The sequence below is a fragment of the Protopterus annectens genome, chromosome 9.part0 (assembly GCF_019279795.1).
Source record: "Protopterus annectens isolate FY-2018-M chromosome 9.part0, PAN1.0, whole genome shotgun sequence".
Classification (NCBI taxonomy): Eukaryota; Metazoa; Chordata; order Ceratodontiformes; family Protopteridae; genus Protopterus; species Protopterus annectens.
In genome coordinates, this window is record NC_056743.1 from 1,756,680,686 (window position 1) to 1,756,695,778 (window position 15,093).

The 15,093-nt window shown below is 40.5% G+C and overlaps 1 protein-coding gene across 1 annotated transcript in view; it reads left to right on the forward strand.

Annotated features, from left to right (window-relative positions):
- Window positions 1-15,093, forward strand: part of RAB3D (RAB3D, member RAS oncogene family) — a 676,954-nt gene that overhangs the window by 398,332 nt on the left and 263,529 nt on the right. The window lies entirely within an intron of this gene.

A 15,093-nucleotide genomic window follows, 5' to 3' on the forward strand; every position in this document is an offset into this window, starting at 1 on the left:
ACTCCACTTGTCACTGGTCTAAAGTCGGATTTGGAGTCTGCTACTTTCACAGTGTGGGTTCTGTCAGTGAGCCAGTTGGCAACCCATCTTGTGATATAGGGATTTATACGTAGTTTAGTGAGTTTATCTATAATTCCAGAGTGGGGGATGGTGTTGAAAGCCTTGGCAAGATCTAGATAGGCTGTATGAACCACCTTACCCTTTTCTACGGCTTTGGTGACTGCTTCAAAGAAGTCTATCAGGTTTAGGAGACATGATCTGCCTTTTACAAACCCGAACTGGGTGGGATCCAGAGTTTGGAGATTACCAATGTCTTTGTTTATACGTTCCATGATGATACATTCCATGGCCTTGCAGACCAGGCTCATCAGGCTAATGGGGCAGTAGTTCCCGGGGTATGTGGTTGCTCCCCCCCTTGTGGAGTGGGATAACCATTGCTGTGCGCTATTCAGCAGGCACAAAGCCTGAGGTGAGGCTATGTTTGAACATGGTACTTAGGTGAGGTGCCAGTTCGTTCTGTAGTTCGTGGAGAACACAGCCTGGGATGTTGTCTGGTCCCATGGATGATGTGTTCTTGGCTTTGGAGAGTGTGGTTTTTACCTGTGCAGCCGTGATTACAGGAACTTTGCATTCTTCCGGTATAGAGATGGGCTCTTTAGGGGGTGAGAGGGGGATAAAGTTAGCAGTGAACCTATCTGCCAGGATGTTGGCAATATCAGTTGCGTCTGTATATTTAGTGCCATTGTGCTGTAACTCAGAGCAGATCTGAGTGTTGCCATTGAGATTCTTGACATAGCTATAGAATGCTTTGTGGTTGTCTTTAGAATCAGTGGTGATTTTGTTTTCATAACTAGCTTTGGAGGATTTTATCAGGGATCGCAGCTTCTTACTAAGGCTGACCAGGGAGCTCCTCCACTCGTGGGATTTTACTCTCTTTTGCAAGAGTTTCTTCCTTCTGTTGTACAGTTTGTTTATGGCAGGGGACCACCAGATTGGCTTCCTTTTTTTGGAGGATAGCGTCTTGGTTCTGTTTGGGATAGCACGATCCATGCACTCATGTAAGTGCTTATAAAGTGCAATTGTGTAGGATTCCGTAGTCGTAACTGTATTGTCCATCTGCATGGGTGTCATGAGTTCACCACTTCTGTCTTAAGAAGCATGAAGTTGGCTTTGGAGAAATTTTTTACCATGTTTTCCTTAATGGTGGTGGAGGCAGGATGTGGATATCTAGGGTAATTAGCTTATGGACGGATCGGACCAATGAGGCGTTGACTTAAGGTGTGGAAAGCCAGTCACTCATATTGGTAATGACTAGAGCTAGGATATTGTTGCTCCTGGTGAGGGTTTGGATAAGTTGATCCAGGGCATTGGAGTTTATGAATTCCAGAAAGCGTTGAGTGAAGGAGTTGTTACATGAGTAGCTTTCCCAGTTAATGGTGGGGTAGTTGAAATCGCCCATTATTAGGGTGTTTGGTTGAACCCTAATATTTTCCAATTCATCAAGAAAAGAGGAGTGGGAATCCTGGGGCATGGTGGGTGATCTGTAGCAAGCTACAATTTGGATTGCAGTTTTGCCCAGAGTTAGTTGCACTTGGATAACCTCGGCTGCATTATGCTGAGCAACTAGCCTGGAGGTGTGAATATCCTTAATGAATATGGACACAACTCTGCCTTTGGTGTTCCGGTCCAGGTTACATGGCCGAAAAGTGTGGTATGAGTTATAGCGTGGTAGTGTAGGGGTGCTGTCTGGAGCCTTGAACCAGGTCTCAGTCACTGCACAGATATCGATGTTCTCCATTTTAAGGAGTGCCTCGAGTGTGCGCATTTTGAGATTTAGACTTCTAGCATTGAGTAGCATCACCCTCAGTTTTTGCTTGCCTGTTCCTGTTACGGTGGTGAATTTGTCATTTGAACCTTGCCTAAAAAAGGCACTATAGGAGCGGCAAGAACCTTAGCCAGTATCGGGAATGCCAGGGGTGACAGGTGCAGGCCATCTCTGGCAAAGCATTGTGGTCTGTCGACCATGTCATCCCAGGCAGACAGATACTGGATCCCTTTAGAATGGCACCAGAAGCTTAGCCAATTGTTGAAGTCAATCATTTTGTCCTGTACTGCGGCATCATTCTGGGTGATGGCAGAATGCTACTCAGGGCTAGGGTCATACCTGCTTGGGCTACAAGATCGGAGAGCTCTTCCATGTCTCTTTTCATGTACTCCAGGGAGGTAAGTCTCAGGTCGTTCACACCAACATGAACAATGACAGAGTCATATTTGTACTTGTTGTGGAGTGACCTGAGTGCGTGGGTTATGTGGCGGATCCTGGCACCTGATAGGCAGCTGACCGTAACCTTCTTCTTGTTTAGCCTGGTGAGTGGGACATCAGTGTGCCTGACTATAGAGTCGCCTATGACTAGTGTGTTGGGTACATTGTTTTGCCTTATTGGCTGTGATTGAGTGGCACACTGAGTCATCAAAAAGAGTAGAAAATCATTAGACAACCTATGCAGAAGATTCTATAGGAATGAGTAATGTTCTAATTGGTCCTCTTGAGAGAGCAACTGATGCATTGGAACAGACTACCAAACTACATAAAAGCAAGCACTAGTTTAGATATTTTTAAGAACAGCCTGGACACATTATGGGAACAACTGTTTTGGTATATTGGCAGTGCTTGACATATTTATATGTATGTGTCTGGGAAGAAATGGTAACGCAACCAAAGTTCTTTGGTATGGACAGTTACCATCCCAGTCATATTGGGTTAAGTTTCTGTTGCGGAAGCTAACTAATGTGGTTTAACTTTTTTTATAGAATAAGTATTTTTTTATAGTAAGGCAAAGGATGTGAACTGTATGAGGTTGTTTTTGAGTAATGTCTGGTACTTAGATAATATATTTCTGTCCCTGGAAGCTGTTGATTTGAGGGAAGAACATGATGTTGTAGTGATTACTGAGATATTGTACTCTAGCATAAATAATCCCCTGTGTATTCCTGGATACTGTGGTTGAAGTAATTACAGGTTTGAAAAGAAGGGCGGTAGAGTATCCATTTATACAACTAATTCTTTGGTGTATGGAGCCATGAGTTTGAATTTTTGACTGTTAAAAGTTAAGTGGACTTTGTAGATGAAGGACTCATTTGCTTTATAATCCCCAGTCAGAAATTTAGTAAGATGGAGGAATTTTGTAGAATGTTGAATGATATTTTTGAGGATAAATTTGATTTTATTGTTGGCGATCTTAACAATTCATGTAGAAGATGGAGTGACTCGCCTATTCACACTAGAATTCTGAATGAGTTGGCGTGCTACAGTAAAATACTTGGGTGTTCTGAGATAGTTAATAAACCATCTAGGCAAAGGAACATTTTAGATACAGTCTGGGTTAAGGAAAATATCAGAGCTTCCCATTGCTCAGTTGAACCAGAACTAAATGTTCAGGCCATTTTAGTCTTACTTGGATAATGTATATTTATTTCTCTAGCATGTCTGTCTTTAAGGATAACTATGTCACAGCTGATTATTGTGCTAGCTTTATGAGGATAAATGATGATTTACTATCAAAAGTTAGAAAGTTAATTTACCGTTGTTAGGATGGTTGAGGGTATAGGTGGAAAATCTGAAAATCCTAACTTGAAATTATGTCGCCTCTGAAACGTCAAGACACAGCTTGCATTTGTGGTTTTGAGCATTGCTGTTTACAATTGATTGTACTACACTGAGGATCAGGAAAATTACCCTTTTCCTCAGTGTATTGCAATCTCAGAGTTAGACTATTTAGCAGGGGGTGTGGGGGATTGCCCACCTGTAAAATGTGTGTAGGACATCTCTGGCCATCTTGGTAAGTTGGCTAGTATCGACAGTGTCAAAGTCAACATTATCGACATTACCATGTTCAGTGGTGTTAGGATCCTGGAAAATTCTGGAACACCATCTCCTCCCTCCTCCACCCAGGAAATAAAGATAACCCCTGTCCCAACCCCAACCTCAATGACCTTGAAACTGCCGCTCTATTCAACTCCTTCTTTGTGGATTGTATAGCTAAATTGTCCTCCTCCTTCCCTCACCCCCCCCAATCCCAACCCTGCCTGCCCCCCATCCCTCTGATCACATACCTCCTTCCTCTCCTTTTAAATTAAAACCCATCCCCAAAAATACAATAAAAAATTACTCCTCCAACTTAAACCTTGCAGCAACACACCTGATAATCTACCATCAGCCTTCCTCAAACTATCTGCTGAAAGCATTGCCTTTTCCATTTCCATCTTAATAAACACATCCATCCAAGAATCCTATGTCCCTTCTATCTGGCGACATGCATACATCATCCCACTCCATAAAGGAGGTAAAAACACTGACCCCACCAATTTCAGGCCTATTGTCATCCTCTCCCCACTCTAAAATCCTGGAAAAATGTATCCATTCACAACTGATGCCATACCTAACACACAACCTTTTCACCCCACTCAACATGGCTTCCGCCCTGGCCATAATACCATGACTGCCCTCCTTTTCTTTCTCAAGACCATTAACCAAGCACATGACTCTGGCAAATTCGTATCTACCCTGTTCCTAGACCTATCAAAAGCTTTTGACACCATTTCCCACCCCTTACTCCTATCTCAGCTCTCCTTTCTCATCCTCTCTCCTTCTACCATATCCTGGTTCTCTAGCTACTTCTCCAAAAGACAACAAGCTGCACAATGGAAATCCTCAACCTCTCCCTTCCTACACACCCCCACCGGTGTGCCCCAAGGATCTGTCCTAGGTTCTTTACTTATATTTATTTATCAATAACTATCATCACACCATCCCTGATTCCTCACTAATTCAGTATGCAGACAATTCAACAATCATCTGCTCAGCATACTCCCACTCCGAACTACTTCTAAAAACCCAATCAGTTTTCTCTAAAACTGAAACCTGGATGCAAAACAATCACCTGGCCATAAATGCAAGCAAAACTAAACTGATGATCTCTTCTTGCTCTAGAAACTCCCCTATCGACAAAAACTCCATCTCTTTATTCAGCCAGAATAATGTCCCCATCAAAATTGTATCAAATGCTAAACTGCTCGGTGTTATCACTGATGAACATCTAAAATTGTACACCCATATCCAACCTATCACCAAAAAAAGCACACCAGAAACTATGATTCGTGTACAGACAACCGCTACCTTACCCCCCCTCCACCAGAAAAACCCTAGCCTCCTCCTACCTGCTCCCTTCTCTCATGTATAGTGCTCCTCTGCTAACCAATCTCCAGCTCGGCCTACAATTCAAACTAGATTCCTGCTACAATAAAATAAGTAAATTTGCCACCAATTCCAAAAACTCATCCCACCATTGCCACTCTCTCCATACTCTGCAATGGCTCAAACTACCTAATTACCTGAAGTTCCTTAAACTCACCACTGCCCACAAGCTCATCTTTAAGCCTTCCGGCTGCCCCTCTCTCGCTACCACCTTAACCCCCTACATTCCTAACCATTCACTCAGATCAGAAAACAAAAACTTCCTACAAGTCTACAAACCCTCACTACCCCCTGGCCACCTCCTGCTATCCTACTCCATGTCTAAACAATGGAACTCTCTTCCCTTCACAATACTCCAAACCACACCAACTTCAAATCTCTCTTGTTCTCCTATCTATCTTCAAAATGGACATGACCATGCCACTCCCCAACATAACTACCCCATCTAGCTACTCTCATCTCCAGCCCCTGCTACACCTACTTCTCATACCATTACTTTGTCTACTACTACACTCCAGTAAACTAATACTGGGCAGTCTTCTGTTGCACCTTAGCTAACCTTGTTAGATACATTTACTGATATAAGAAAATCTAACTTTGTATATACAAATTTTCCAACCATGTCCTATTCCTTGTATTTCTTTGCACAATTGTATTTTACCTTGTATGTATTGTACTATATTCTCAGCCTGATGTAGATGACTGTACTGCTCTGTGTATGTTTGTAATTGTCACTTGGAGCTTTTCTCCCTGGGCCTCCACTGAAAACTGGCTCTTCTTGGCCCAGTGGACTTCCCTGGTCATCAAACTGAAATAAATAAAATAAATAGGCTAGAGTGACTTTTAGGAAGTGTTTACATTTATCCTGTAGTAGGTGTGAAAAGGACCACACATTAATCACTAGGGATAATAAGGAAGCTTTCTTTAAGCATTTAAGGCAGTTTAAGAAATAGAAACTAAATAGTGTTACTATAATAGTTAACAATTGCCTGATTACTGACTCAAGGCAAGTACTTAAACTGTTCGAGGAAAATTTTTTGGCTGCCATGTTTTCCAGTAAAATCTCTAATATGAATCTTGAATTCAAAACCAAATAGTCTTGTTAAGTAAATATGTATTTACAAAACAGTACTAAGGGCATTCAATATACAGTCTCCTCCAAATAGTCTTGTTAAGTAAATATGTATTTACAAAACAGTACTAAGGGCATTCAATATACAGTCTCTGTCTATATTTATGATTACTATTCTACTTACAAACTTGAAAGAATACAAAGAACTTTTACAAGGTTATTTCAGTGAAATATATAGAGTATATGGAGAGACTTAAAATATTTTGTCTGTTTACTATTAATCACAGGATGGTAAGGGGTGATTCGATTCTTATTTACATGAGTATGGATTTTTTTTGGTCCTACTTGCAGGTTTACATTAGTTCTTATCCAATTCAGACAGTGACTACTAATAAACTAGTGGAAGCATGTAGAGTAAGACCAGATTTTCTGAATACAACATTTCACAACACAGAAGGAAGAAGGTGGCATCTTGTTCCCTTAAGATTAAGAAGCTCAGGTAGTCTAGCAGCCTTCAGATTGGATGACTAGTTGGTTGTGAGGGTATTCTATCCTATGGTGAAAGAAGACAGACTCTTTAAAGGCCTAAATTAGGCTGAAACTGTTTGATCACAACACTGAAACACTAAAAAGGAGGAAGCCTAGTAGAAGTGCAGTCTTTCTCTGGATTAGAAGCCATTTGGTTTTATTTTGAACAAAGCAATGGTGTTCTGTTCTAGGGGCAAGGGGGAACAAATATGCATGTTCTGTTGCATGTTGTTTCTAAACTAGTTTACATTTATTTAGAGGCTGAGGAAATAATTGGGAGAGTGTTTTCTAGCTGGGCCTGTAGGATTTATCTGCCTATAGCTTCCTTGTCTGCATGGGATAGAAAGTGTGAAATTTTCAGTCCGAAAAGATAACTTTTTTAAATTTTTGTCTCTAGTTTGTTTAATGTGCATCTGGAAGTCTAGACTTTGGTCTACAAAGAGGACAAGATAAATACAGATGTAATAGTTTCTAAGAGATTCTGATGCAAATGAAGGATAGCTCAGTCTGAGGAGGCAGTCTTTAGTTTTGTTACAGGTTTCAAAGATCATAACTTTGGTATTTGAGTTTTAGATTAGTTTGATGTCCTTTAATCTACTGTCAACAGTTGAGGTCTTGTTTTCGTTGCTCTTTCTAATAGGTTTAGAGGGGCTAGATCTATAAATAGCCATTCATCTGCATAAAATATAATTAGATGTAAAGTACTGTCTGCTGTAAGTCTGCTGATCTAAAGGGAGGAATTTAATGGCGAGAGTACTAATCCTGGGAATATTACTTGACAGCTAAGCAAAATCTTGGGATATGACATTTAATGCCAACAAATTCAAGGATGTAAATAGGGGTGCCTAGGGGGAAGTAGAAGTACCTGCTTTCACTGTGAATGTACAGTTAGAGAGGCAATTGTAGAGCCATCAGTAGCCTTTGTTCCTTACTCCATGAAGAAAAAAATTCAAACTGGAAGACTTGATGATCAACAATTTCAAAGGGATGTGTAGGATGAATAAATATTGTTTCTCTAAGTTAACTTCTGTTCATGCTAATTAAGATGTCATCTGTTAAGTACTATCATTTTGCTATTGTCAGACCAGAAGCTATGTTGGTTTATAGACAGCAGTACTTTTGTTTTAATGTGATCTGATGGTTGATTGTTGATGTGTTTTTCTGGTAGTGTACCAAGTATTGAAAGGATGAATATTGGCCTGAAATGAGAGGGGGAGGTAGGTATGAGAATGTCTGAATCGGACTTAATTATGGTCTTCTTCAGTAATGTGGAAAATGTGTTGTCACACAGGCAAAGGTTACAGATGTGTTAAGTGGGTAAATATGTACAATGCACATGGGTGAGGTGTAAGTGGGTAGGAGATCTACAATACACATGGATGAGGTGTAACAAGTGAGAATGTCAAATGCTCTGTATAAACATATTTGAGAAGGTAGAATTAAATATAACAGGTGTAAATGTCAAGGTTTTTTTTACCTAGGAAAAGAGGAAGAAAACTATCAGATTCATCCACTTAAAGCACAAAGGCTCCCAGCACTTAGACGGTGTTTTTAAATTAAAACCTTTAATAAGAATAATGGGCTGGATGTATGAGCAAGTTAACAATCAGCTGTTTTAATTGCTAGATTATGTGTGTGAGCTAGAGGTCACTAAGGTTTCATAGCTGTGCACTGTTAAATGATTATGTATTAATTTATATATGTTAAATGGGATCACAGTGTTTCCTGGAGACGCCACGTCTAGCAAAGCTGACTGAGGCCTTAAAATATTTGATGATTTTTACTGATAATGACAAGTTAATTTTTTCCACTAATTAGTAATTAGTCATTCTGCTATGGGCTGGTATCTCATTCAGAATTGTTTCTGCTTTATTCTGGTGATGTGCTGTGATAAGTGGTGGCTCTTTACAACCCTGAAATGGAAGCAGTAAGCATCTAAGATTGGAGTGTGGATGGAAGAATGGACTGATGGGTGGATGAATCCATTAGCCATGCACCAAGTCTTGAATTAAACTGACTGAGTAGTGTATATGTATTGACTGCTTCTAGGGTTGCCAGCTTTCCTTGTGGCTAAAACCGGACTAAGGTCATGCCCCTCGCATCACCCATAACCCCACCCATTCCCACCCCCTCTCCCATCCATGCCCCGCCCATTTTGTGCCATCACTGATATCAGCTGATGGGAACGGTCTAAGGTCCTTTTTCTGTTCTGGATGCCTGCTTTCAGCCAATTTACTATGCTTTTCTGTAAAAAAGCATAGTAAATCAGCCAATTTAACAAACAGTCTGTTTCCTTTTGTGAAACAGAATATTGGAGTTTGTACTGTTGTACAGTGTTTTCCTGACTACCAGAGAATTGATTTGATTTGTGGATACTAGTCCAGAAAAAAAACAGATGGGTGGCAACAAGGATGATTTCCAATTTCCCACCTGTTGGTCAAAGTTATGCTTAAACAGGGCTAGGGGTGGACTCTGCTTCACATGGGTGGGAAGCTTGTTCCAGTGTATAGGGACCCTCTGAGACACATTTGTGTCTCATCAACATGGCCTATTTATGTCACAAGCAAAATTTAAATCATTGGATCTACTGGCTCTGATACTGTTCATTTTTTGGATGTCCAAAAGGTCCATCAGTGCTGGATGCAAGGATGCCTTGTATGCCAGAAATAGATCATCTCTCAGTAGCCTAAATGTGTGACAGACCCTTTCAATGTGGAACTTTGAGGAACATGCACTTTTTAAGACCACAAATTAGGTACGTTCTTTGTAATGAGGTACACACACACACACACACACACACACACACACACACACACACACACACACACACACACACACACACACTTGAGAACAATACCATAAAGGATTGTCTTGTCTGTCCTCCACCACTTCCATCAATAAATACCAGCTGTCCCAGGCTAGCTGCCAGCCTGCCCGGCCCTGCCGTGCCACTCCTAAACAGTCATGATGAATGAATTACAAAAAGAGAGAGTAATAAAACACTATAGAAGAAGTAGAAGTAGTAATAGTATTACTTTTATATTTTTTTATCGTAAGGTGACAGAAGTGCATATTAAACTTGTCTCAGTCTGTGTTAAATAACTTTTTTAATAGCTTGCTACCCATTACTCATTTTCATTTACGATGCTGTAGTATATTTCTTACATAATTGCAGTGTTAACTGCTAAGCCCTCGCCTGGCTGACCTATCCCAAGAACCAGCCACTCCCCTCCATTATAACCTTAGTTACCATCACCATAGTGAAGACGTTGTTTGTTTTGTTTTACTTTTACTTGATTCTGAGGCTGTCATGATCATCTGTGTGGCATGCTGTAAAGTACTTGGGTAAATTGTAAATGCTCAGCTAAAAATTGAAACGTCTTGTTGTTGTGCCATCCTATCCCTGCTTCCACCATCACTTCATCAACTATTGCAAAGTAACTGACATCGCACAGTGATCACGTTGGAGAGGAGACCGTGTAAATGTGTAATCGCTTGAATAATTAGGAGACGGGTTCAGCGAAGTAACTTTCTTTCTGTTAGCTTCTCGTATGTTTTACTTTTGAAGTGAGGAAGAACTCTGTTAGGAACAGATTACGGTCACTCACTGACACTGAATGGCAAGTGTTATATAATAGCAGAAATACCCACAGTGACAGGAGGGGTAAATTAAAAGTAAAGCTCCATGCCCCAGCAGTCAGATTAATTTAGCCAGAGACTGTCAGACTGAGTGTGCAAGAAGTCTTGTGAGCTGTTTTTGTGTGACGAGAGGGTAAAGTGAAGGCATGATTGCAACAACAGTTACTCAACTTAAGTCAGCAACTGACGTGACGAGAGCCATGAAGGCAAGAAATTCTAGTTTAATTTGTATTACCACCAGTACCAGAATGGCTGCATATGCAGCTGTTCTGGTACTGGTAATACGAATTAAACTAGAATTTCTTGCCTTAGTGGCTCTCGTCAGTTGCTGACTTAAGTAAAGTAACTTGTTGCTTGCAATCGTGGGTGGCATTGTGTGCAGTGCAACTGGCAGCTGCCTGTAAGTAAAAGTGGAAAGCGCTCGCATCGCAAACCTGGACTTCACAGAGTCCGGTTTTGATTATATTTTTTAACTGGACTGTTTGTCGGAAAACCGGACAGTCCGGTCAAAAAACAGACAGGTGGCAACCCTAACTGCTTCATGAAGCCATACTGCTTTTGAGTCGTGCAGTCACCTGGCTGCAAGACACACCACTAACTTCTGTATAACTTAGTGTTTCTGTGCTTTACCTTGCTAAGGCTGTCCTGGGCTATACTTTCTTCCCCTTTTCCTTCTATTCCACTTCTTTATATACTGAGATTACTTTATTTCAGCTCTCCATTGTAATTCCAAAGACCTGTAATTATGAAAGTATTTTAGTGAATATTGGAGATTATTTACTATGTCCAATATTGTAGTAACTCAGAATATTCCCTCTATTCTAGGGTACACCCATCTTGGAGTTTGTATGTAAATCAGTGGTGTGTGCGGATGCAGTTCTCCACATCATGCGGTAAAAGGGAGCTAGCTCCTTTTAAAATGTTTTAATAATGTAACATTAGCCATCCATGAACTTTATTTTTTGTAAATGTGGGACTTGCAATATCTCATGCTTGTAATAAAGAACCCTTTTATTCTCAAACCCAGTGTTTGCTTACCTTCTCAAACCAGCACTCAACTAACTAGAACCATGAGTGGTTCTTCCATCAACTTCCTTAGTTATTTTAGATTCTTGTTGTGTGCATTCACAAGCTTCAAATACCCACCAACGCCAGTTAACTCTGCTGAAAACATGGAAAAGTAAACCACCACACTAGCAGCATGCAAACACATGCATAGATGCAGCTCTGCCCTGTAGAAACACGTGCTGACAAACCTCAGAAACAAACTCCCTTGGTGGAACCATAATATCAAGAAGCTTAAAGGAAAAGGGACGAGAATTTTGATGAAAAGTAAGAAGAGCAATTTCTAGAATGATAGTCCTCAGCAGTGACTTAGGATGATAAATTCAGCTCAAACTTTACTCTCTCCTTCATCTGTACCAGAAAATGTACCTAAACCAACTCACCTCCAGCTGTCATACAAGACAAAGCCCTGAAAGTGCTGCAAAAATCTAAAAATACTGTACCAATGAGCCTGACAACATCCATGGATGCATAAAACATGAAGCACAATTTAGCTAGCCCCCTCCCAACAACACAGGTCAACCTCAGCCTCCATACAGATTTTGTACCAAAGGAATGGAGAACAGCTAGAGTCATTTGCCTACTTAAGGGAGCACCTTCTACAGAACCGTAAGTCTGACCAGCATCATATGCAAACCCATGGAAAGACTTGTCATGGACTTAATCAGTCAGGACAAAGGAAACCTCCAAACACTGGAACTGCCTCAGTTTGGATCTGACAAGGCCAGGTACTCAACCTAATGAACTTTTTTGAAAAGGTCACCAAAGCAGCGGATAAATGTAAAATGGCACACACTGCATATTTTGACCTGACCAAAGCTTCAGTCACAGTCCCCCACTCAGACATAGTAGAAAAGCTAAATAAACGGGAAGTAAACCCCAACATCACCCACTGGATTGCCATAGGTTGGGTACTAGAAATCAAAACAGGGGAAGCTACCTCTACAAAGAGAAAAGTCATCAGTGGAGTCCCCCAGGGTTCTGTGCTTGGACCTTTCCTGTTTGGCATCTACTTTTCTGATGTAAAAGTTAATGCCAATGGGCTCTGGCTGACATAGTTTGCAGATGACTGCAAGCTAGGAGCAGTTATTAAATCCCCAAATGACTTAGTCATTCTGCAGGAAGGTTTGCCCCAAACAAAAAACTGGTGCTAGAATTATGGACTGAAATGAAATACCAAAAAATACATCACTGTATCTATTGGGAAGGCATCTACCCTAGGAATTACCACATTGGTAATATGTCTGTGAGAGCTTATCCAGTTATTCTGGATTGGGGAACTTGCGTATACAGTGACCTAACTTTTGACTGACAGCTGTCCACTGTCATAAGAAAGTACTTCAATATTGCTCAGGTTATAACCAAAGGTATTGCAACTACATCTACAGGTGTCATTGTCCCCCTTTACTCAGCCCTAATTAGGTCAGTCATTGAGTATAATGCCACTTTTGGCATGTTTCTGTTCGGACACTTACAACAACTGGGGCACCTACAGAGCTACTTTACTAAAATGATGTAAGGCCTAAACAATATGCCCTACATGGACCAGGCCAAAGCCCTCTCACTATACCTGGTGTCCTGCAGACTGCTAAGAGGTGATCTGTGTCTGGCATACATGGGATCCCCTGACCTAATACTGATGGACCAATTTCACATCAGCTATTTCAATGGCAACGATCTATGAATATAAACTTCTTCTGTAACATCGGACAAACCAGAAAAAATTAGGAAATGCTGTGTAGACTCACCGAACACTCCGAAGCCCAAGTCTCAATTCCACTGAGAATATAAAGTCCAACTCGATGTGAATGAAAAAGTACAGGATTATTTTAAGCCATTAAAACCATACGCTTTTCGTCGGCTAACAGTCCGACTTCTTCAGAAAGAACAATCAAGCAAACAGTGCCTCCCTGTTCATTGAGAACATTTAAACAGTTCACTAATTGAGAATAACAAGTCACATGATTGAACCTCATCTGAATTAAAGTCCCAGCACTAAAAAAGCACTAGGGAAACAATGAACAACTAAATGCTCATATAATAATAATACAATACCAAAATGTTAAAACCATATTACATGCAAAACAGGTTGCCAGATTGCCAGATAAAACAGTGTGTACATAAACACTTGAGAAATCTAGGACATGTAAATAAATAAAAGTTTTAATTTTGATCATAAAGGTTAAATATTTAAGAAAGTTTAAAACATAAAAATCAGACAGCTGTGTAAACCCCCACTGCCAAATTTAGAAACTGAAAAAACTTTTTTTAAATTTAAAAAAAAAACAGAACACACACTGCCTGTTGATGAAATGGCCCACGGGGCCAGATAGCCTCACACCAAAAGAGGTGGAAAAAAAAAACCTCCTTTGGGAATCTGAAGTAAGACAGCTGTATTCATAAGCTATAAAAAAATGTTATTGTTACTGTTTCACTAGACGTATACATATCATAACTTGAAACTACTATCCTGTGGCAATAACAAATTGTCAATGTAGCTAATGCGCATTGCATTGTACCTCTTCTTACTACTACTACCCCAATGTGGGTATAAATAACAAACTCAGGGGTGTAGTTGGTCACTGCCAACCTCCACTCTATTCCATTCTATTGAACCTGCTTCCAAGAAACTAGTGCCCCCGAACCCTCTCCACTGTCACCAGACTAGCTAGATGACACTAAATAGTGTCTAGTACAAGAACATAGTCCGGCAAGAAGTGGACCAAACTGGCAGCACTGTACAATACACAGAGCCAGTACCTACCTCCCCTCTTTTTCTTTCCGTATTTTCCTTTACTGAGTCCTGTAAACCCGCCTAAGCATGTAATCTGGGCTTTTATATTAACCATGTCTTGGGAACTTGAATCCTGTTGCTAAATAAAAATAAAAATATAAATATAATAACTCAGGTGACATAACCAAATAAAGGCTCAAAGGATGTTCCTAATTAAAAAAATGAAGGAATTGACTATTAGTGACATGGAAATATGAAAGACATATAGAAACCCCCCCAGTGTGGAATGATGTTGCTACATGTCTTTCATATTTCCATGTCACAAATAGTCAATTCCTTCATTTTTTAAATTACGAACATCCTTTGAGCCTTTATTGGGTTATGTCACCTGAGTTATTATATTTATGTTTTTTTATTTTTACTTTTATTTAGCAACAGAATTCAAGTTCCCAACACATGGCTAATATAAAAGCCCAGATTACACGCTTAGGTGGGTTTGCAGGACTCAGTAAAGAAAAATACGGAAAGAAAAGGGGGGGGTAGTAGGTACTGGCTAAGGCTCTTGCCACCCCTTTAGTGCCTTTTTTAGGCAAGGTTCAAATGACAAATTCACCACCTTAACTGGTGCAAGCGATCAAAATCTGAGGGTAATGCTACTCAGTGCTAGGTCTAAACCTCAAAATGCATTCGCTCAAGGCACTCCTTAAAATGGAGAACATCGACATCTGTGCAGTGACAGAGACCTGAATCAAGGCTCCAGAGAGCACCCCTGCATTACCAGGCTATAATTCATACCACACC